Source organism: Musca domestica, unplaced genomic scaffold, assembly GCF_030504385.1.
Source record: "Musca domestica strain aabys unplaced genomic scaffold, Musca_domestica.polishedcontigs.V.1.1 61, whole genome shotgun sequence".
Classification (NCBI taxonomy): Eukaryota; Metazoa; Arthropoda; class Insecta; order Diptera; family Muscidae; genus Musca; species Musca domestica.
The window spans coordinates 2,208,877-2,234,522 of NW_026712367.1; the positions used below are offsets into that span (position 1 = coordinate 2,208,877).

Consider the following 25,646-nt stretch of genomic DNA (forward strand, 5'->3'; position numbering starts at 1 on the left):
GGTTTGTAAGGCGAATTTGTGATTCTTCCCTGGTGCCATAGCTTTAAACTCAGGATATATTTCCTTGAGTAGTCGCAGTCCAATAATAAAATACTATTTTCCTCCTGCCTCATTTACATTAACCCCAAAAGTATGCTTTACTTTTCACACCAAAAAAATATATTTTTTCAAATTGCTCCACATATTCCTTGTAGTCTCTTTGATCTTTTGCCCTCATAAAGCTAAGGATTTTACTCTCATTTTTCGCCACAGCCAACAATGGCCAATTGTTTTGGCTTTTGGAGGGGAACAAAAAAAAACGACTTTCATTGCAGATTTTTCTATTACCTCACAACAATGATCCCGCGGTTTTGTGCTGCTGTTCCAAACAATTAAATTTTCTCTCAAGGACCAGAAGGCTTTTATTTTATTTTTACGTATTTGCATCAGCATCCTATACTTCATTTATTCATGCATTTTTCCATATCTTTGTTGTTCAAAACATTCCGCATTCATTTATTCATTTGGGCGCCACCATCATCAACAACGTCAAACAATAATTCATCAACACCGCCAGTCAGCCAGCCAGCCAGCCAACGTCATTGTGGTAGTGTTTAGTTTTTGGATTTAATCAGAACAGTAGAAGAAGAAGAAAAAGGACAAAGAGAGAGGGAGAGGGAGAGAAGGATATGGAAAATGGAAAACAAAAGCCAAAGCTGCTGTTTTTTTTTACTTGGCTATTGCTCTATCATTCCACCACATCTGCTCGCTTACTGCAGTCAAATTCAATCTGAAAATCTTTTTCTCAAAAGCCCAGCACAACCAGGGATAGAAGGAGTCTGCAGTTGCTGTTGTTGTTTGGTTTTTTATACCCTCCACCATACTATGGAGGGTATATTAATTTTGTCATTCCGTTTGTAACTCCTCGAAATACTCATGTCAGACCCAACAAAGTATATATATATTCTTGATCAGCGTAAAATTCTAAGACGATTTAGCCATGTCCGTCTGTCTGTCTGTCCGTCTATCTGTTGTAATCACGCTCTCTTTCGAACAAATTAAGATAGAAGGCTAAAATTTTGCACACATGTATATTTTGCCAGTAGGCAGGTTAAGTTCGTAAATGGGCCATGTAGGTCCAAGTTATCATATAGCCCCCATATAACGGTACCTCCCGATATTCGGTATTTTGATGATTTTAGCGACATTATTCACCGGAACTGTTTCAAATTTGGCATTTGAAGTTCTTAAGGGATACTACAGCGTAAGACAGAAAATTATCTGTGCAGGTCTACGTCTTCGTGTAGCCCCCATACAACAGTACCCCCGATATTCGGTATTTTGATGATTTTAGCGACATTATTTAACGGAATCGTTCCAAATTTGGAATTTGAAGTTCGTAATAGATACTGCAGCATAATACAGAAAATGGGCCATGTAGGTCCACGTCTTCATATAGCCCCCATATACCGTACCCCCCAATATTCGGCATTTGGATGATTTTAGCGACACTATTTACCGGGATTGTTTCAAATTTCGCATGTGAAGTTCGTAATGGATATTTCAGCCCATGCTAGAAAATTGTCTGTGCAGGTCCACGTCTACGTATAGCCCCCATATAACGGTACCCCCCATATTCGGAATTTTGATGATTTTAGCTACATTATAAACAGATTTTTCTTCAAGTTTCGCATGTAAATATTGTAATAACTTATGAAAAAAGTGCAGGTCCACGTCGTCGTATAAGCATTCGGTATTTTTAAGGTTTTAACAGAATTCTCAACGGATTTTATTATTTTTTTTTTTTTTTTGGAAATTGCCAAATTTGTACCAAATGGTGGAGTGTATTAAAAGTTCGGCCCGGCCGAACTTACAGCTTTTTTACTTGTTTGTTTTAAAACTCATTCACTGCTTATTTATGCCACTAAAGAGCCAAATAAAGGAAAATGTCATTTCAATTGTAAAGCTTGATTTTTTTCTCTTTTGTTTGTTTTTTTTTTTTTTTTTTGCTTTTTGTGTAAATTAAGAAAGAAAAGTTCTCTGTGACAGACTCAAAGCAGCACCCGGTGGTAGCAGATTGCTCAGCTCGGTATTCATGACTTTATCCTTGTCTAAATGGGGGAAAAATAACTATTGTTTATTTTTTTTTTTCACTGCAACAGGAGACGAGCTAAAGGACAAAGGTATTCCAAAGCCAAAATGAAAAAAAAAAATAAATAAAAATAAAATAATACCAAAACAAGGAGCAGCATGGAGCTGACAATGTTGTTGTACACATTAATTAATGACACTTTACAAAACTATCTATGTTAAAGAGAGCGACAGAGAGAGAGAGAGAGAGAGAGAGAGAGAGAGAGAGATTACAGACGGGAACGAAACCGTTTTTCATACCCAGAAAAAATCAAAATAAAAAATAAAAAGTTAATAAAATCATAAATGAATGCAAGAGTAAATAAATGAATAAGTCTCAAAACCCAGAAGAATTGAAAAAAAATCTAAACATTTTTTAAAATATTTCTCCAAATGATTACAAATTTTTTAAAATGTATTTTCAAACCTCCAATAAAAACTTTATTTCATTTTTATTTTTTCATTTATTTATTTATTTTTTATAGATCACCATTCCCCAACGACAACGACATTTATTTTTTGAAAATTGCAAAAATTCACTCCAAATGATGGAGGGTATTCAAAGTTCGGCCCGGCCAAACTTATAGCTTTTTTATTTGTTTTATCTACATTTTTTCTTTCATCATCGCCATTGTATAAGCCCTCTTTGTTAATAATGCCAAATTTTATATGTGGGGGCTTATCCACGTTGGGCGCCATTTTATATACATACGTTTTAAGAGGACAATAACCATTCCAGAACAGGAAACTTTTAATAGCTTTGGTAATGTGACTCACGTTGGTAACAGAAAAAAAAAATCTTGTTAGGGAACAAGGAAAATTACTGTGCCTACGATTTGTCCATGCAGATGTACGTTGGGCGCCATTTAATATATTGTCTGCACAGAGTAAAAACATTTAAAAATACTACCTGAATTTTTAAACTATTCAACTTTAATAATAAACAAATTAAAAATTGCAGTCGGTTTTGCCGTAGGAATGCGCCAATATTGTCCATTTCGTATTGAACATAAACAAATATGCCAGATATCGACCACTTTATTTTTTCAAAATCTTGACCATACCAGAAGCAATGATCCGATCTCTCTCGATCTCGATGTGTCAAGTCGGAATGGAGTGGGACGTTAGCTTCGCGTTTTGTGAGCTCCATGGAAAAATTGAGATGTTCAAAGTCTGAAAGGAATTGGATGTTAATTTGGCGTTTTATGAGCTTCATGGATATTCAAAATATAGACTCTTTGTGGGGGAGGTACCAGAAGGAGTAGACCGATTGTTCCCATATTCACAGCGGATCTTGTGTTAGTAGAAATAATAGGATGTGTGAAATATGAAGATAAACGGATGCTTATATCGGATTTAAAAACCGTCTTCGTTGTTAAAAACCTTGACCCTTTGTGGGGTAGGTACCAGAAGAAATAGTCTGATCTCTACCATCTTTATAACAGATCTTGTGTTGATGGAAATATTGAGATGTGCAAAGTCTGAATGGAATTGGATGTTAATTTCGGGTTTTATGAGTTTCATGGATATTCAAAATTTTTACCCTCGGTGGGGGAGGTACCAAAAGGAGTAGACCGATAGATTCCATCTTCGCGGCAGATCTTGTGTTGATGGAAATAATGTGATGCGCAAAATATGAAGAGAACCGGATGCTTATTTCGGATTTTAAAACTGTTTTCGTTATTAAAAACCTTGACCCTTTGTGGGATAGGTACCAGAAGAAATGGTACGATCTTTACCATCTACATAACAGATCTTGTGTTGATAGAAGTAAAGGTATGTGTCAAGTCTGAAAGGAATCGGAGGTTTATATCGCGTTTTATGGACTTCATGGATATTTATTAAATTTTTTTATTTTATAATATTTTGAGATTTTGTGGGGGAGGTACCAGATGGAGTGGATCGATATTGACCATTTCCGAACTCGATCTAAATTTGATAATTATATTACGATGTGCCAAATCGGATACTCCCTTCGAGAGTTATTGTAGGCACCAGATAGCCAGACAGATCGGCACCAAATGTCCTGAAACGGATTTGGTCCAAAGAGACCTAGGGTCTAAAATCGTTATTTCGATGAGGCACTTTGACCCGTAAATGATATATACCCTCTGTAGCCATGTAGACTGAGGGTATAAAAAATCCACGTTTCTATAGCCCGTTTCGATTTGTTTTTAAACTCCCCACCTTTATTTTTATTTAATATTCAAAACAAGTAAAAAAGCTGTAAGTTCGGCCGGGCCGAACTTTGAATACCCTTTACCAGCTAAAATATTTAAAATCATTAAAATACCGAATATCGGGAGGAACTCTTATATGGGGGGGCAATACGAAGACGTGAACCGGCACAGAAAATTTTCTGTCTTAAGCTGTAGTATCTATTGCGAACTTCAAATACAAAATTTAAAACAATTCCGGTGAATAATGTCGCTAGAATCATCAAAATACCGAATATCGGGGGGGTACCGTTATATGGGGGCTATATGAAGACGTGGACCTGCACAGATAATTTTCTGTCTTAGGCTGTAGTATCTATTACGAACTTCAAATACCAAATTTAAGACAATTCCGGTGAATAATATCGCTAAAATCATCAAAATACCGAATATCGGGAGGTACTCTTATATGGGGGCTATACGAAGACGTGAACCGGCACAGACAATTTCCTGTCTTAAGCTGTAGTATCCATTACGAACTTCAAATACAAAATTAAAAACAATTCCGATGAATAACGTCGCTAAAATCATCAAAATACCGCATATCGGGAGGTACCGTTATATGGGGGCTATACCAAACCGTGGACCTACATGACACATTTTCAATACCAAAAGTCCAGCAGACATACTATACATTTGAGTAAAATTTTATCAATCTACTTCAATTCGTTCGGAAGCTAGAGTGATTTCCACAGACGGACGGACGGACGGACATCGCTAAATCGACATAGAGTTGTATGCTGATCAAGAATATATATATATACTTTGTGGGGTCTAGGATGTATATTTCGAGGTGTTACTAGCGGGATTACAAACTTAATATACCCTCCATACTATGGTGTAGGGTATACAAAATACACCTTAATTCTGGCACAAGTTTTTTTTCTTTTTTTTTTTTTTTTTTTTTTTTTTTTTTTTTTGAAAAAAAAAAATTAATTTTTAAAAAAACTCATTCTTAATGGTCCATGAAAAAAATATTTTTTCCTAGTGTCATAAAATCAAATATTTAAATTTTGAATTTTTCGAATATGGAATTCATGATTTTTTCCCAACGATGATTTTCCCGGCATAAATTCTCTACAAAATTATACACACACAATGCATATTTTTTTTCTGTGACAATCGACAATTTCATGTTGTCATCAAATTTGAATTACTCAACATTATTTTGCAATACCGCAACAGCATTCGGCCATAAACACTTGCCACACCTGATGGCTATTTGACAATACAAGGGAGAATTTATTTACTCGGGCAGCCAAATGGCATATGAAGGCTTAATAACATCATCGCGGCAGCAGCAGCAGCAGTTTTCGAACAGGGCCACTCACCGATGACTTGATAAACCCTCATTTCAATGCACTCACACACAGACAGACACACATGTACAGCCCAGCTCATTTTACGTTTGTCATGACTTCAATTATTGACTGTAAACAATGTTTCTGTTTTCAACAATTTTTTTTTTTTTGTTGTTTTGTCAATTTTTTTCCTCCTTTTTGGATTTCCCTGCCCTTCATTGCCTTCGGTGCTCATTGGTTTCTCTTCTGGGGGGGGGGGGGGTATTACATGCCACAGCAGCAAAAAGTGGCAATATTATTGCAAAAAACACGTATTCACACACACACACACACACACCAACACACGCATTCGGGGAATATACAGCCAACTCATCACAATTCAATTAAGTGTCCATTGTATCGGAATTGGCGCGGGCAATAAAACAGCAATCTGAGTGCCATCTCTCAGTGATGATGCTGTCCACACAAACATATGCAGAAAAGCTGCCAGCAATCTATCGACGACATGCAACAATCAGCTGTGACCACCACTGGGCAAGGTTACCAGTCAGGCTGCCAGGGAGCCCAGCCAGACACCCAGCCAATCCATCACCACCACCACGACCATGGCTGTTTTGACAACATGGTTGCAGCATGCGGTGGTGTTAATGAAATAACAATTAATTTATGACATTACGTGTTGTTGTTGTTTTTTTTTAACACAATTTTGAAAATAAATTATGCATTAATGATATCGAATTTGAAATTCAATACCCAACAAATGGTTGAGATTGTAAAATTTAATAATAGACAGAATATGGTTGACGTAATGGAATTATGTTTCCAAAATTTTTTCAATATTGAAATAATTGAAACCACCAGAGAAGAGGAGGCGACCAGGAATGGTGGAGCATGGGTACCAACCATTGTTATGGCCAAAGGATGGCGGATATTCAGAACAATTTCCTTAAAGTTTTTTTTTTTTTTTTTGGTAACGTCAAATTAAATTTTCCAATGGCGCCCAACGTAGGATCATTATAAAATTTTGATAAAATCCTAATTCGACTAGCAAAATGTGTGTCAGGGCCGCTCAACTTTGATTATATACAAAAATTAATTGTCCGACTGAGGCTTGGAGAAATGGACACTGAACATTATTTTTCTAAGAAATCAAATTCTGTTAATTTTTTAAAAATATTCTTTTCAAGGACCTCAAAAAATTAACTTAAAAAAAATCCTATTTTTTAAAAATACCACATATACATGGATTTTTTTTATACCCTCTACCATAGTATGGAGGATATATTAGGTATGTCATTCCGTTTGTAACATCTCGCAATGTACATATATATATATATAGCGATGTCTGTCCGTCTGTGTTCCGTCCCTCTGTGGAAATCACTCTAGCTTCCGAACGATGTGGGTTGATAAAATTTTACTCAAATGTGTATTATGTCTGCAGGACTTTTGGTACTGAAAATAGGCCGTGTGATAAAATTTTACTCAAATGTATATTATATCTGCAGGACTTTTGGTATTGAAAATGGTAGGCCCACGTTTTGGTATAGCCCCCATATAATGGTACCTCCATATGTTCGGTAATTTGGTGATTTAAGCGATATTATTCACCGGAAATCTTTCAACTTCGGCTGAGAAGTTCGTAATGTATACTACACGCCTTCGTATAGCACGCATATAACGGTACCTCTTGATATTCGGTATTTTGATGATTTAAGCGACATTATTCTCCGGAATTGTTTCAAATTTGGGATTTGAAGTTCGTAATGGATACTACAGCCTGGGACAGAAAATTGTCTGTGCAGGTCTACGTCTTCGCATAGCCCCCATATAACGATATCTCCCGATATTCGGTATTTTGATGATTTTGGCCACATTATTAACCAGAATTGTTTTAAATTCCGTAGTTGAAGTTCGTAATGGGAACTACAGTCTGTGACAGAAATTTGTCTGTGAAGGTCCAGGTCGTCGTATAGTACGCATATAACGATACCTCGCGATATTTGGTATTTTGATGATTTTAGCGATGATTTATCCACGGGACTTGTTTCAAATTTGGTATTTGAAGTTCGTAACGGATGCTACAGCCTTTGACAGAAAATTATCTGTGCAGGTCCAGGTCTTCGTATAACCCCCATATAACAGTATCTCCCTATATTCGGTTATTCGGTTTCCACGTTTTGGCATAGCCACCATATAATGGTACCTCCCTGTTTTCGGTATTTTGGTGATTTAAACGACATTAATCACCGGAAATGTTTCAAATTTGGTATTTGATGTTCGTAATGGATACTACAGCCTGTGACTGAAAATTGTCTGTGGATGTCCAGGCCTTCGCATAGCCCCCATATAACGATACCTCCCGATAATCGAAATTTTGGTGATTTTAGCGAAATTATTCACCGGAAATATTTCAAATTTCGTAGTTGAAGTTTCTAATGACAGAAAATTGCATATGCAGGTCCCCATATTCGGTATTTTGAAGATTTTAATGGTTATGCTCAATGGAGTTATTTCAAATTTTGTATTTGAATTTTCGAATCGGTACTACAAAAAATTGCTTATAAAGGAACATGGCTTCGTATAGCCCCCATATAATTTGTTGCATTTGAGAAGTATTTTTTCTCCGGATTATTTCCCATTTTTTGAACGTTTTGTTAATAAACATTTTAACCGTTTGTGGGGGAGGTATGAGAAGGAATGTGCCGATAAATTCCATCTTTACACCAGATCTCGTATTGATAGAAATTTTGGGATGTGCGAAATGTGAGCATAATCGGGCTCTTATTTTACATTTTATAAGAGTTATGAATATTCAAAATTTTGAACCTTTGCAGGGGAGGTACTTGGAGAAGTGGTCCCTTATATACCATCTTCCTATCAGATCTTGTGTTGATGAAAATGTTGAGATGTGTGACATTTGAAGAGAATCGAATGCTTATTTCGTGTTTTATTACAGTTATAGTTATTCAAGATTTTGACCCCTTGTGTGGGTGGTACTTGTTAAAATGGGCATATATATTGCATTTTTACACCTGATATAACACTGATGCAAATATTAGGTTTTGCAAAGTTAGAGCTAAAACGGATTATCCTTTTTCTTTATGTGCAGTAAAATGAGACACGTTTTGGCCCTCTCTAGCCTTATGGCTGAGGGTATAATTAATTGTTCGACTAAGGCTTTCAGAATAAGAGGGAAGAGAATTGGACACCGAATATGGTTTTTTTTTAGAAATCAAATTCTGTGAATTTTTAAAAAATATTTTTTCAAGGACCTCAAAAAACGCGACTTTTTAAAAATATTTTTTTAAGGACCACATAAACATGGATTTTTTAAAAATATATTTTTCCGTCTGCCCATGTATTTTTGTAAACAAATTACAGGTCGCATTTATTGCCCGATCCAGATGAAATTTTGCACAGATCATTAGTTTGGCCCAAGGACGAACCCTATGGAAATTGGAGATAATCGGTCAGAATTTAGATGTAGCTCCCATATAAATCTTCGTCCGAGTTGCCTTTTATTATGCACCAAATGTGTAATATCAGCCCGAATTGTATGAAAATATACACCCAAATTAGGCCTGAAAATAAGTATGGCAAATTTGATCGAAATCGGTTCAAATATAGCTATAGCTCCCATATATATTTTTCGTCCGATTTGTTATTTTTGTCCTCCGCAGCCGTAATATGCACTCTGTAACAACAATATTTGGGGAAATATATCAAATACAGCTCAGAAATACATTTGCTAAATTTTATCGAAATCGGTTCAGATTTGGACATAGCTCCCATATATAACTTCGTCCGATTTACCTTTGATTGTGCACTAAACGTCTAATATTTGTCTAAGTGGGATGGAATTTGGCACTTACGACCGAATTGAGTCAGGAAGATAGTATGTCAAATTTGGTGAAGATCGGTTCAGATATAGCTATAGCTCCCATATATACTGTTCATCCGATTTGTTATATTTGTTCCCACAACCGTAATATGCACTCCGTAACAACGATATTCAGGGAAATATATCAAATACAGTTCAGAAATATTTTTGCTAAATTTTATCGAGATCGGTTCCGATTTGAATATAGCTCCCTTATATACTTTGATCCGATTTAAAAATTATTGTCCACCAAATGGGCAACACAATTCCGAATTTAAAAGATACAAATGCTTCGGCATATTTAGTCCTTTGAACTTTAAATTATAATTATAATCATAGCGTGTATGATTGAATTTTCCCATAAAAAAACTTTTAATTGTTATGCGGAGATCTACTAAATTAGCAAAGTGGTGAAGGGTATCAAAAAGTCGGACCCGCTCCACTTTAAGACTTTCTTTACTGGTTTATAAATTGTAAAGTTTTAGATTTTTTTTTTGACTTTTTTTCAAATGGCATGAAGGTGTATTTTTTATAAAAGTATTTTTCAAAAGGCCCTAGTTGTGATCTTTTTTTAAATATTTTTCCAAAGGCCAAATAGCCATGGGTTTTATTCAATAGGCCGATATAGTAGTTATTTTTTTTCTTTTGATAATTTATTCTAAGGACATATATCCATTATAAAATATTTTTTTTTCCAAATTATAGACTTAAATTTAAGAATAGTTTCCAAATCCATTTATTCTTCGATTTTTTTTAAATATTATTTTCCAAGGACATATATTTTTTAAGAATATTTTTTTCGTACATTTTTAGTTTATCCACAAAAAATTGTTCCCCCTTTATGGGCCTTATTTCCCGTCATTCTAAATACCCCTCTTCTGGCATTGATTTCCAGAATCCAATTTCCAATATTTATTTATTTGTTCCCTTTGGCTATGAAAATCTCAAAAACGTGATTTTTTTAAATATAATAAAGGGACCACATATATGTACATGAATTGTTTAAAAATATATTTTTTTCGAATGACCATCGATTCAAATTTTTTAATTTTTTTTACAGTTGTTGATTATGGTCGTTGATTAAAAAACGTATTTTTAAAGTCACTGTGGCGTGAAATTTTTTTTTTAAAATTTTTTTACACATTTTTTTATAAATTGAATAGTTTTAGATATTTTTTTTTTTATTTTTCCAAATGCCATATGAACGTGTATTTTTTATAAAACTATTTTTCAAAAGGCCCTAGTTGTGATCTTTTTTTTAAATATTTTTACAAAGGCCAAATAGTCATGGGTTTTGTTCAATAGTTTTTCTAAAGGCCCATATAATAGTTATTTTTTGATAATTTATTCTAAGGACATATATCCGTCATAAAATATTTTTTTTTCCAAATTATAGACTTAAAGAATAGTTTCCAAATCCATTTATTCTTCGATTTTTTTTTAAATATTATTTTTCAAGGACAAATATTTTTTTAAGAATATTTTTTCGTACATTTCTAATTAACCTACAAGAAATAATTGCTTCCCCATTTATTATAAGCCTTCTTCCCCGTCATCCTAAATACCCCTCTGCTGCCATTGATTTATTCTAAGGACATATATCCGTAATAAAATATTTTTTTTTTTAAATTATAGACTTAAATTTAAGAATAGTTTTCAAATCCATTTATTCTTCGATTTTTTTTAAATATTATTTTTCAAGGACATATATTTTTTAAGAATATTTTTTTCGTACAAAAAATTGTTCCCCCCTTATTTTTTCCTTATTTCCCGTCATTCTAAATACCCCTCTTCTGGCATTGATTTCCAGAATCCAATTTCCAATATTTATTTATTTATTTATTTGTCCCCTTTGGCTATGAAAATCTCAAAAACGTGATTTTTTTAAATATAATAAAGGGACCATATATATGTGCATGAATTGTTTAAAAATATATTTTTTTCGAAAGACCATCGTTTTTTTTTTAATTTTTTTTACAGTTGCAGATTATGGTCGTTGATTAAAAAACCTATTTTTAAAGTCACTGTGGCGTGTATTTTTTTTTTTTAATTTTTTTACACATTTTTTTATAAATTGTTTAGTTTTAGATTTTTTTCTTTTTTTTTTTTTGATTTTTTTTCAAATGGCATGAACGTGTATTTTTTATAAAAGTATTTTTCAAAAGGCCCAAGTTGTGATCTTTTTTTAAATATTTTTCCAAAGGCCAAATAGCCATGGGTTTTATTCAATAGTTAATTTTGATATTTTTTTCAAAGAACATATATCCGTTATAAAATATTTTTTTCTGAAATTTAAATTAAATTAATTAAATTTAAGAATAGTTTCAATTTAAAAATTGTTTTCAAATCCACTTAAAATCCACTCTTCGATTTTATTTAAATATTATTTTTCAAGGAGAAATATTTTTTAAGAATACTTTTTCTTAGTTTTCTAATTTACCTACAAGAAATAATTTCTCACTTTTTATAAGCCTTATCCCCCGTCATCCTAAATACCCCTCTTCTGGCATTGATTTCCAGAATCCAATATCCAATATTTATTTATTTATTTGTCCCCTTTGGCTATGAACTATAAATAAGTTAAGCTGTGAATGTTATAAAACAATATTTATAAACCCTGGCATTCTTTTATTTCTTTTGCGAAACTTAGCTTTCTTTTAACCATTTATATTGTTTTCCACAAGAAATTGGTAACTGGAGATGAAGCTACGACGGTGGTACAGGGCCATTTTCATATCTTGCATTAAGCGAAATTTTGTTGCATATTTTGCGGATGAAACATTTCGTCGTTTCGTCGTTGTGCGTTGCTCTCATTCTCCGGCAAAAAGAAAAGTCTGCAGCTGTCATAACGTTAGTCGAAAGTGATGGGGATGTAATAATGGGGCATCAGTGCCACCCATCCAGGCATCCAGCTATGCTGCATCATTAACACCAGGCAACAGTGAAACACCATTAAGAGAAGAAACACATTGTTGGGCGTGTGTGTGTGCATCGTAGAAGCAACAAGAAGTTGAGCGAGCTTTCTAATAGTTGTTGTTTTGTTTTCGCTTTTGCTTTTTTCTACTTTTTTTCTCACACAAAAGCATCCTTTGTGTGTTTTTGTGTCCTGCTCGTCTTCGTCGTCGTATTTCTTGTGATGCTAAAAAAAGTGTTAACAATGAGCTGTTGTAGTAACTCCTCCTCCTCGTTTTTCCTTTCTCTTTCCCTTTCTATTTGATATTTTCGTTTCTTTTTTTTTTCCTCGCAGAACTTGTCAAGGATTTGTTTCATGCTGGTGGCTGGCTGGCTGGCTGACTGACTGTTTGGGTTGTTTCGTTGTTGCGTGCATTATTTTCTTTTTACTACAGCTTTGTGCTGCATTTCAACTTCCGTTGTAAAAAGTAAAAAGAGAAGAAACAGTAAAATAAGACGAAGTAAAAGCAAAGATGAACTTATAACATCCTTCCATTTGGCATACTGAAATAGATTGCAAAGAGTCAAGCTAGCTAGTTTCCGAAAGGGGAGGAATGATGGGAACCTGTTAAAGAGGTGGGGTTTAGAAAGTTATGGAAAACAGGATTCTACATTGGATGCAAACGAAAAAATGAAGTATACTTTTAGGCAAATGTAAATAAAAAATCCGCTGGAAAGCCAAGATATTTTAAAGAGAGTTTTTTTTAATTTTTTTTTTTTATTTTTTATTTTATTTTATTTTATTTTATTTATTTTTTTTTTTTTTGAAAATCCTTATTTTTAGAATATTTGATTTTTTTAATCCACGTTATTACATAAACACGTTTATAGGAGCTTTAAAAAATAATTTTTAAAAAATCCAAGTTTGCGGGAAATAAAAAAAAAAAATAAAAAAAGTTCTAAAAATTCAAATTTGAGGGGAACTTACAAAAAATGTAACGAAAATATTTTTTAACAAGTAAAAAAGCCGTAAGTTAAGCCGGACTGAACTTTGAGTACCCTCCATCATTGGGAAAGAATTAGGCAATTTTCAAAAAAATTAAATTCGTTAAAATTTTTTTTAAAATCTTAAAAATACCAACTGTAGCCGTCATATCAGGGTCTAAACGACGACGTGGACCTGCATTGGCAACTTTTGTCATAAGCCATTACAATATTCAAATGCGAAACTTGAAAAGAAAAAAAAAAAATAGAAAAATTATGTAGCTCAAATCATCAATATAGGGAGGTACTATTATCAGGAGGCTGTGTGGACCTGCACCGACACTTTTCTGCCATAGGCTGTAGCATCTATTACGAACTTCAAATAACAAATTTTAATTAATTCCGATAAATAATACCGCTAAAATCATCAAAATACAGAATATAGGGAGGTACCGCTATATAGGGGGCTATACGAAGACGTGGACCTGCACAGGAAATTTTCTGTCTTAGGCTGTAGTGCCTATTTCGAACTTCAAATGGCAAATTTGAAACAATTTCGGAGATTATTGTCGTTAAAATCATCAAAATACCGAATATCGGGAGGTACTGTTATATGGGGGCTATACGAAAACGTGGACTTGCACAGACTATTTTCTGTCTTAGGCTGTAGTGCCTATTTCGAACTTCAAATACCAAATTTGAAACAATTCCGGTGAATAATGTCGCCAAAATCATAAATGTACCGAATATCGGGAGGTACCGTTATATGGGGGCTATACGAAGACGTGAATCTGCATAGACAATTTTCTGTCACAGGCTGTAGTATGCATTACGAACTTCAAATACCAAATTTGAAACAAATTCGGTGAATAATGTCGCCAAAATCATCAAAATACCGAATATCGGGAGGTATCGTTATATGGGGGCTATACGAAGACGTGGACCTGCACAGACAATCTCCTGTCATAAGCTGAAGTATCCATTACGAACTTTAAATACCAAATTTGAAAAAATCCGGTGAATAATGTCGCTAAAATCATCAAAATACCGAATATCGGTAGGTACTGATATATGGGAGCTATACAAAGACGTGGACCTGCACAGACAATTTTCTGTCTTAGGCTGTAGTATCCATTTCGAACTTCAAATACCAAATTTGAAACAATTCCGGTGAATAATGTCGCTAAAATCATCAAAATACCGAATATTCAGAGGTACTTTTATTTGGGGGCTATACGAAAACGTTGACCTGTAAAGACAATCTCCTGTCATGGGCTGTAGTGTCCATTACGAACTTCAAATACCAAATTTGAAACAATTCCGGTCAATAATGTCGCTGAAATCATCAAAATGCCGAATATCGGGAGGTATCGCTATATGGTGGCTGTACGAAGACGTGGACCTGCACAGACAATTTTCTGTCGTAGGCTGTAGTATCCATTACGAACTTCAAATACCAAATTTTAAACAATTTCGGTGAATAATATCGCTAAAATCATCAAAATACGCGAATATCGGGACGTATCGCTATATGGTGGCTATACGAAGACGTGGACCTGCACAGACAATTTTCTGTCATATGCTGAGGTATCCATTAAGAACTTCAAATACCAAATTTGAAACAATTCCGGTCAATAATGTCGCTAAAATCATCAAAATACCGAATATCGGGAGGTACCATTATATGGGGGCTGTACGAAGAGGTGGACCTGCACGGACAATCTCCTGTCAAAGGCTGTAGTGTCCATTTTGAACTTCAAATACCAATTTTGAAACAATTCCGGTGAACAATGTCGCTAAAATCATCAAAATACCGAATATAGGGAGGTACCATTATATGGGGGCTATACGAAGACGTGGACCTGCATAGACAATTTTCTGTCACAGGCTGTAGTATGCATTACGAACTTCAAATACCAAATTTGAAACAAATTCGGTGAATAATGTCGCCAAAATCATCAAAAAACCGAATATCGGGACGTATCGCTATATGGTGGCTATACGAAGACGTGGACCTGCACAGACAATTTTCTGTCATATGCTGAGGTATCCACTAAGAACTTCAAATACCACATTTGAAACAATTCCGGTCAATAATGTCGCTAAAATCATCAAAATACCGAATATCGGGAGGTACCATTATATGGGGGCTGTACGAAGAGGTGGACCTGCACGGACAATCTCCTGTCAAAGGCTGTAGTGTCCATTTTGAACTTCAAATACCAATTTTGAAACAATTCCGGTGAACAATGTCGCTAAAATCATCAAAATACCGAATATAGGGAGGTACCATTATATGGGGGCTATACGAAGACGTGGACCTGCATAGACAATTTTCTGTCACAGGCTGTAGTATGCATTACGAACTTCAAATACCAAATTTGAAACAAATTCGGTGAATAATGTCGCCAAAATCATCAAAAAACCGAATATCGGGAGTACCTTTATATGGGGCCTATACCAAAATGTGGACCGACCTACATGGCCCATTTTCAATACCAAAGGTTCTGCAGACATATTATACATTTGAGTAAAATTTGATCAATCTACTGCATTTCGTCCGGATGCTAGAGTGATTTCTACAGATGGACAGACGTACTGACGGTGGAGGGTCCAATATATTTTTTTAAATCCAATATTTTTTTTTAAATCTACTTTTCAGTTAACCTTGGGAATTTTTTTTAAATCCTCTTTTATGTTGACCTTTGTTAATTTTCGCTTTTCTGCTGATATCTTATCTTCAAAAAAATCCGTGTTTCTGACGTCCTTGAAGAGTAATTTTTTTTCAAAAATCAACGGTTCTGTTATCCTTGAGAAAATTTTTTTTTATATTCTTGTCTCTATATATATTATATTTATTTAGATATTTTTTTTTTTTTTTTTTTGTAAAAATCACCCCTGTCCCCTTTAAAAAAATAGAATTTTTTTAAATCAACAACAAAATATTTTTTTAGGAACTATCCATTATATCGGCTTTTGAAACGAATATTTTTATTTCTCAAATTCAAGTTTAAAAATATTTTTTTTAATCCACGTTGGGCGCCATTTTCATTATTTCTAATTTAATGTATTATTTCTTAACTTCTATTTTTGTATTATCGTAGGAAAACATTTTTTAAAAACACACATTGGGCTCCATTTTTAAAATTTCTAATTTTAATATTCACATCGTTTTGATCTTAGACGAAAACATTGTTTCTTAATCTGAATTTTTGTGGTACCTCAGTAAAATATTTTGAAAACTCCACGTTGGGCGCCATTTTATTATTTTTTTGTTAATTTAATATATTTACGTTCTTTTTTGTCTTTCAGAAACGTCTTATTTATTTATTTGCAATTTTGTGTTTTAGGTCAGGAATTTATTTGCTTTAAATTCACGTTGGGCGCCTTAAAAACCCTTGTTTTTTAATCTACCTTTTTGTGGTACCCCAAGAAAAAATATATATTTCCCAATTAACATTGGGCGCCATTTTCAAAAATTTCCAATTAAATCTCCTTAAATCTCCCATTCTACTCATTTTTTCTTTATTCTTTTTCCCTTTTCACTGGCGTACAAAATAAAAGGAGATGTTACACAATATCCTGCACTTAAGGTTTGCGTGGTCCTTGAGAAAAATATTTTGTGGTACCTCAAGAAAAAAATCCACGTTGGGCGCCATTTTTTTTTCATCAATAAAGAAATGTCTATTTTTAAAAAAAAAAAAAATCACATTTTCAAAAATTTCTTATTTTATCTCCTTTCCAATTCTAGTCATTTTTTCATTATTCTTTTTCCCTTTTCCCAGGCATACAAAATAAAAGAAGATGTTAATGTTTGCGTGGTCCTTGAGAAAAATATTGTCTCTTAATTTGCAATTTTGTGGTACCTCAAGAAAAAAATCCACGTTGGGCGCCATTTTTATTATATTTAATTTAATATATTAATATATTAAATATTAATATAATAAATATATAATATTTATTTGCAAGAAAATATTTTTTTTTTTTAAAAAGAAATTCAAATTGGGCGCCATTTTCAAAAATTTCTAATTTAACACGCTTTTCCATTCTTCTCATTTTTTCTTTTTTTCTGGTATAAAAAAAATATAAAGAAGAGATCACACAATATACTGCACTTGATGTTTTTTTCACAAATAAAGAAATGCCTATATTTTTTAAAAAATTCACATTGGGCGCCATTTTCAACAATTTCTAATTTAACCTCCTTTTCTTTTTTCTTAATTTTTTCCCTTTTTTCTGTCATAAACAAATAAAGAAGAGATCACACAATATCCTGCACTTTATGTTTTTTTCGCCAATAAAGAAATGTCTATATTTTTTAAAAAATTCACATTGGGCGCCACTTTCAAAATTTTTAATTTAACCTCATTTTCCAATCTTCTCACTTTTTTCCTACTTCCTTTTTTCATTTTCTAACATAAAAAAATAAACGAAGAGGTTACACAATATCCTGCACTTGATGTTTTCTCAGCAACAAAGAAATGTCCATTTGTTGCTGTTTGTTTTGTTGTTTTCTTTTGCCCGCCTTATTGCACCATGAGGATTATTGTTTCTGGTTACTGTCAATAGTTGCTATTATTCAGCTGCAGCTCTTTGCAGTGAAAATTTTCTTACTTCTTTTTGTTTTTGCCCGTCCTAAGAAAAATTGCTTTGTTTATAGGGGAAAAACAATTAAGTTCTTTACAACTACTTCAATTTATCTTTAGTTTCGTTGGGATTTTTTTTTAATTCTTCTTTTTTTTGCTATACCCAATGCTGTAGTTAACTTCTTTCAAAGTATCGTTTTCTTTAAAGATAACTTTCTGGAATACCAAAAAAAGAAAAATATTGTAATTTTCTATTGTGTTGTGGGGCGGGGGGTGTTAGCAGAATTAATGAAAATAGAGTACATTCAATAGCAGCAACAGCATCATTATCAGAGTTTCCTTTCTTAGCTGGGGGATGGAATAACATTGGCATTACCTTGTCGAGATAGGTGGAATGTATAATGTTTATAATTAAAAATAGTATCGAATGGTGGGGAGGAAATCTTATGGCAACTGCATGAAATTAATAACCTCAGGGAGAGCCTTGGGGTACATTAAGAAAATTAATCGAAAATAAAAATTGGATAAAATTTAAGGAGAGCAAATTGGCATTTTCTATAGCGGCAGACATTTGGGAGAAATTTATTATTTTTATTATTTATTATTTTTATATTATTTTTATTATTATTTTTATTATTATTATTATTATTATTCTTATTCTTGTTCTTATTATTATTATTATTATTATTATTATTATTATTATTATTATTATTATTATTATTATTATTATTATTATTATATTATTATTATTATTATATTATTATTATTATTTTATATTTATTATTATTATTATTATTATTATTATTATATTATTATTATTATATTATTATTATTATTATTATTATTATTATTATTATTATTATTATTATTATTATTATTATTATTATATTATTATTATTATTATTATTATTATTATTATTATTATTATTACTATTATATTATTATTATTATTATTATTATTATTATTATTATTATTATTTTATTATTATTATTATTATTATTATTATTATTATTATTATTATTATTATTATTATTATTATTATTATTATTATTATTATTATTATTATTATTATTATTACTTATTATTATTATTTTAATTACTATTATTATTATTATTATTATTTTAATTACTGTTATTATTTATTATTATATTATTATTATTATTAATTATATTATTATTATTATTATTATTACTATTATTATTATATATTATTATTATTATTATTATTATATTATTATATTATTAGTATTATTATTATTATTATTATTATTATATATTATTATATTTAATTATTATATTATATTTTAATTACTATTATATTATTATATTATATATTTTATCTTATTATTATTTATATTATTATTATTAGATTATTATATTATTATTATTATTATTATATATTTATTCTATATTATTATTTATTATTATTCTTATATTATTATTATTAATATTATTATTATTATTATTATATTTATTATTATATATTATTATTATCTTATTATTCTTATTATTATATTATTATTATATATTTATTATTATTATTATTATTATATTATATTATTTATATTATTATATTATTATTATTATTATTATTATTATTATTATATATTTATTATTATGTATTATTAGTATTAATATTTTATTAGATTTATTATTATTATTATTATTATTGTTATTATTATTATTATTATTATTATATTATTATTATTATTATTATTATTATTATTATATTATTATTATTATTATTATTGTATTAGTATTATTATTATTATTATTATTATTATTATTATTATTATTATTATTATTATTATTATTATTATTATTATTATTATTATTATTAACTAAAGCAAACTACTTATTGGGACGTATAAGTGTTGTCGTCAATCATACGTTGGCAAGTGAGTAGTGTTGGTAATTCAAAGAACAAAGAAATGTCGCATACTTTTAGGCGACCGCACAGACAATGATAAAACTCCATGTTATTTTGACAATAATAAGTAAAAAAACTATAAGTTCGGTCGGGCCTAACTTTGAATAACCTCCACGAATATATTTCCAATTTAAAAAAAAAATATAAAAATTCTGTAAAAATCTTAAAAATACCGAATGTAGCCGTTATATTAGGGTCTATACGACGACGTGGACATGCATAGCCAACTTTTTCCATTACAATATTCAAATTCTGTTTATGATGTCGCTAAAATCATCGAAATACCGAATATAGGGAGGTACCATGGGGGTTATACCAAAACGTGGACCAGCACAGACATTTTTCTGTCATAGGCTGTAGTATCCATTGCGAACTTCAAAAATACCAAATTTGATACAATTCCGGTGAATAATGTTGCTAAATCATCAAAATACCGAATATCGGGAGGTACTGTTGTATGGGGGCTATAGGAAGACGTGGACCTGCACAGACAATTTTCTTTCGTAGGCTGTAGTATCCATTGCGAACTTCAAATACCAAATTTGAAAGAATTCCGGTGAATAATGTCGCTAAAATCATCAAAATACCGAATATTGGGAGATACCGTTATATGGGGGCTACACCAAAACGTGGACCTACACAGAATACTTTCTTTCATAGATTGCAGTATCCATTACGAACTTCAAGTACCAAATTTGAAACAATTTCGGTGAATAATGTCGCTAAAATCATCAAAATACCGAATATCGGGAGGTACTTTTATATGGGGGCTATACAAAGACGTGGACCTGCACAGACAATTTTCTGTCATAGGTATAATAATAGAGACTAACATGAGTATTATTTAAATAACCTCCAATGGTATTTGGGGCGTATGAGTGTTGTCGTCAATCATACGCTGGCTGCCAAACTTAAAAGTACCGTTCATACCTGTGTCTGTAACACAGTTTTGTCTGTCTCCATAAAACAATAATATGTGACAGCCCCCCCAAAAGAAACTATACTTGGCACAGTTGTTTCATTTACCAAAATCGCTTTAAAAGTCTACCTCCCAAAAAAAAAAAACTCTCCATTTGCGGAATTTATTGTCGAAACATGTTCTGCTGGAAAAGGAACAAACAAACAGGCAAAAAGGTAACTTGGCGGTTGGTGGTTTCATTTTGCGACAAGCTGAAAAAACACGTGACTACCAGTATCGCATGCTATGTATTTCCTTTTCAAAAAAAGAGAACGGCAAAAGGATATGAAAGGAAAGCGTGTCGGATTTTTCCTTTTTTTGTCAGTGTCAGTTGTACATGAAATTGTAAACGTCCATGTTGTGTTGTCATTTAGCTTCGTTTTTGGTGTCACATGGTAAAATATTCACAGAGGATTTTTTGGAAGTCGTCGATATTGGGATACTGTTTGGGGGGAATGTGTGGTGGAGATTTTTGGGGGATATCTTTTTCGTCTTGTGAGGAGATCTTTTTTTTTATTTCAAAAGTTGAGATTTTTCTTTTGATAAAAAAAGAAACTCAAAGGAAATGCTCTGATTTCAATTTAGATATATGAGCAAGGTCTTTTTTTCGGTAAATAAATTTAAAAAAATACAAGTTTAAATAGTCCTTTATTTTATATTATATTTTTTATAAATCCACGTTCAAGATGTCCTTTAGAAAAATGTTTTTATAAATCCACGTTCAAGATGTCCTTTAGAAAAATGTTTTTATAAATCCACGTTCAAGATGTCCTTTAGAAAAATGTTTTTATAAATCCACGTTCAAGATGTCCTTTAGAAAAATATTTTTTAAAGACCCACTTTCAAGTAGTCCTTTAGAAAAATATTTTTTTTTAAAAATCCACGTTCAAGAAGTCCTTTAGAAAAATATTTTTTTTAAAAATCCACGTTCAAGAAGTCCTTCAGAAAAATATTTTTTATAAATCCACATTCAAGATGTCCTTTAGAAAAATATTTTTTATAAATCCACGTTCAAGATGTCCTTTAGAAACATATTATTTTTAAAAATCCACGTTAAAGTAGTTCTTAAGAAAAATATTTTTTTTTATTTTTTTTAAATATATTTTTATAAAAATCCACGTTCAAGAAGTCCTTCAAAAAAATATTTTTTTAAAAATCCACGTTCAAGAAGTCCTTTAGAAAAATATTTTTTTTTAAAAATCCAGGTTCAAGAAGTCCTTTAGAAAAATATTTTTTAAAAATCCACGTTCAAGAAGTCCTTTAGAAAAATATTTTTTTTTAAAAATCCAGGTTCAAGAAGTCCTTTAGAAAAATATTTTTTAAAAATCCACGTTCAAGAAGTCTTTTAGAAAAATATTTTTTATAAATCCACATTCAAGATGTTTTTTAGAAAAATATTTTTTATAAATCCACGTTCAAGATTTTCTTTAGAAAAATATTTTTTTTAAAAATCTACGTTAAAGTAGTCCTTTAGAAAAATATATTTTAAAAAATCCACGTTCAAGAAATCCTATAGAAAAATATTTTTTATAAATCCACGTTCAAGATGTCCTTCAGAAAAATATTTTTTATATTTAAAATAATAAATAATAAAATAAAATTTAAAAAAAAAATGTAAAAATTATGGCGTTTGACTTTGTTGCAGTTGTTTTTTTTTTTAACTCACTCTGTATATAAATTCCTGACGTTTAGATAAGATTTAGACTCTTGAAGTCTTGTAGGACCTATAGTATAATTGCATGACAAATAATTTGCTAGAACATTTTGACTTGCTACAATCCCATTAAGTCCTATTTAAAACTGCATTTTTTAAAACTATATTCCCTTCGAATGCGGATTCAAAAAAGTTTTCTTATTTCTATAATTGTTCTGTATTTTTATTTTTTCCTTTCTAAAAAGATAACCCCTGCTTTCAACTGCAATCGTTTGTTTATTCCTCCTCTCCTTGTGTTTTACATTTTAAATTACAATGTTTTTGTTGTTGTACTTTGGCGGCTGTGGTGGAACGCGCGGTAGTCGCGGTGATATTCTTGGTTTTGCATGATATGGCTTTTTAATGTCGTCTGCACTTGGCGGCGCTGATTCTTCTATTTTTTTCGCTTTTTTTCTTCAATCATTTGTGTTTCTTGCAAACATCCTTCCTTCCTGCATCCTGCCCGCCGCCTGATGGTAACGATATAATGTTTTTAACATGTTGTTATTGCTTTCGTGTCTGTGTGTTGTCTATCCCAGCAGTAGCAGTAGCAGCAGCAATAACTACAAGAACATAGTTTCCGATATGCCTGCCTGACTGCCTGACTACTAAACTTCTGATGTCATTTTAATTTTCTTCTCTGGTTCAATTTCCAGTGGTGGCTTCAGGTTGTTTTTCATAGTTCGTTCCATGTAAGAAATGTCATTTTAATATGGGTTTGTGTTTGAGTATGTGTGTGTGTGAGAGTGGGTTTATATATGCATATTTATCCTTTCTTTGTTTCGTGCTCACATCCTTATTTGTATTGTGTTTTGGGTGGATGATTTTTGTCTAGAAGTTGTTGACATTCGTTGATAGAAATCTGTGTAATCAATGTAACCCCCGCCCCCACCCTCGTCAATCTTGTAAACAGCAAATAAATCAATACAAGGTAAACAAATTTAAGATACTGCAGATACTTTGGACGTGGGTTTTTAAAAATTATTTTTCTAAGGAAATAATTGAATGTGGATTTAAATAAAAAATTCGTAAGGATTACTTGAAAGTGGGTTTTTAAAAAATATTTTTTTTTAAGAACTACTTGAACGAGGATTTTTAAAAAAATATGTTTGTAAAGGGCTAATTGAACGTGGATTAAAAAAAAAATTTTCAAGGACTACTTGAAAGTGGAACGGGGAATTTAAAAAAATAAATTTTCTAAAGAATTATTTGAACGGGGATTTTTAAAAAAAAAAAAATATTTTTCTAAAGAACTACTTAAATGTGAATTTTTAAAAATATTTTTCTAAAAGACAACTTGAAAGTGGATCTTTTAAAAATATTTTTCCAAAACACTCCTTTAGAGCGGATTTTGAAAAATTTTTTTTTTAAAGAACTACTTTAATGTGAATTTATAAAAATATTTTCTAAAGGACAACTTGAAAGTGGATTTTTTAAAAATATTTTTCCAAAGCACTACTTTAAAGCGGATTTTGAAAAAAATATTTTTTAAAGGACTTCTTGAACGTGGATTTTTAAAAAAATATTTTTCTAAAGAACTACTTTAATGTAAATTTATAAAAAATATTTTTTTAAAGAACTACTTTAATGTGAATTTTTAAAAAATATTTTTCTAAAGGACATCTTGAACGTGGATTTAAAAAAAAAACAAATTCCAAAGGACTACTTAAACGTTGATTTAAAAAAATTCCAAAGGACTACTTAAACGTTGATTTAAAAAAAAATCCAAAGGATTTCTTACTTAGACGTGGATTTTTAAAAAAATATTTTTCTAAAGGACTTCTTGAACGTGGATTTTTAAAAAAATATATTTTAAAGGACTTCTTGAACGTGGAATTTAAAAAAATAAATTTTCTAAAGAATTATTTGAACGGGGATTTTTAAAACAATATTTTTCTAAAGAACTACTTTAATGTGAATTTTTAAAAATATTTTTCTAAATGACAACTTGAAAGTGGATTTTTTAAAAATATTTTTCCAAAGCACTAAAGTAGTGCGGATTTTGAAAAAAATATTTTTTAAAGGACTTCTTGAACGTGGATTTTTAAAAAAATATTTTTCTAAAGAACTACTTTAATGTGAATTTTTAAAAAATATTTTTCTAAAGGACATCTTGAATGTGGATTTATAAAAAATATTTTTCTAAAGGACATATTGAACGTGAATTTAAAAAAAAAAACAAATTCCAAAGGACTACTTAAACGTTGATTTAAAAAAATTCCAAAGGATTACTTAAGCGATAATTTAAAAAAAAAATCCCAAGGACTCCTTAGTTAGACGTGGATTTTTAAAAAAAATTATTTTAAAGGACTTCTTGAACGTGGATTTTTAAAAAAATATTTTTTAAAGGACTTCTTGAACGTGGATTTTTTAAAAAAAATATTTTTCTAAAGAACTACTTTAATGTGGAATTTTAAAAAATATTTTTCTAAAGGACTTCTTGAACGTCGATTTATAAGATATATTTTTCTAAAGGACTTCTTGAACGTGGATTTATAAAAAAATATTTTTCTAAAGGACTTTTTGAACGTGGATTTATAAAAAAATATTTTTCTAGAGAACTTCTTGAACGTGGATTTATAAAAAATATTTTTCTAAAGGACTTCTTGAACGTGGATTTATAAAAATATTTTTCTAAAGGACTTTTTGAACGTGGATTTATAAAAATATTTTTCTAGAGGACTTCTTGAACGTGGATTAATAAAAAAATATATTTTTATATATTTTGGATTTATAAAAAATATTTTTCTAAAGGACTTCTTGAACGTGGATTTATAAAAATATTTTTCTAGAGGACTTCTTGAACGTGGATTAATAAAAAAATATATTTTTATATATTTTGGATTTATAAAAAATATTTTTCTAAAGGACTTCTTGAACGTGGATTTATAAAAATATTTTTCTAGAGGACTTCTTGAACGTGGATTAATAAAAAAATATATTTTTATATATTTTGGATTTATAAAAAATATTTTTCTAAAGGACTTCTTGAACGTGGATTTATAAAAATATTTTTCTAGAGGACTTCTTGAACGTGGATTAATAAAAAAATATATTTTTATATATTTTGGATTTATAAAAAATATTTTTCTAAAG

The 25,646-nt window shown here is 30.8% G+C and overlaps 1 protein-coding gene across 5 annotated transcripts in view; it reads left to right on the forward strand.

Moving 5' to 3' along the window:
- The window catches only part of LOC101895185 (calcium-transporting ATPase type 2C member 1), a 297,818-nt gene that overhangs the window by 265,713 nt on the left and 6,459 nt on the right, over positions 1 to 25,646 (forward strand). The window lies entirely within an intron of this gene.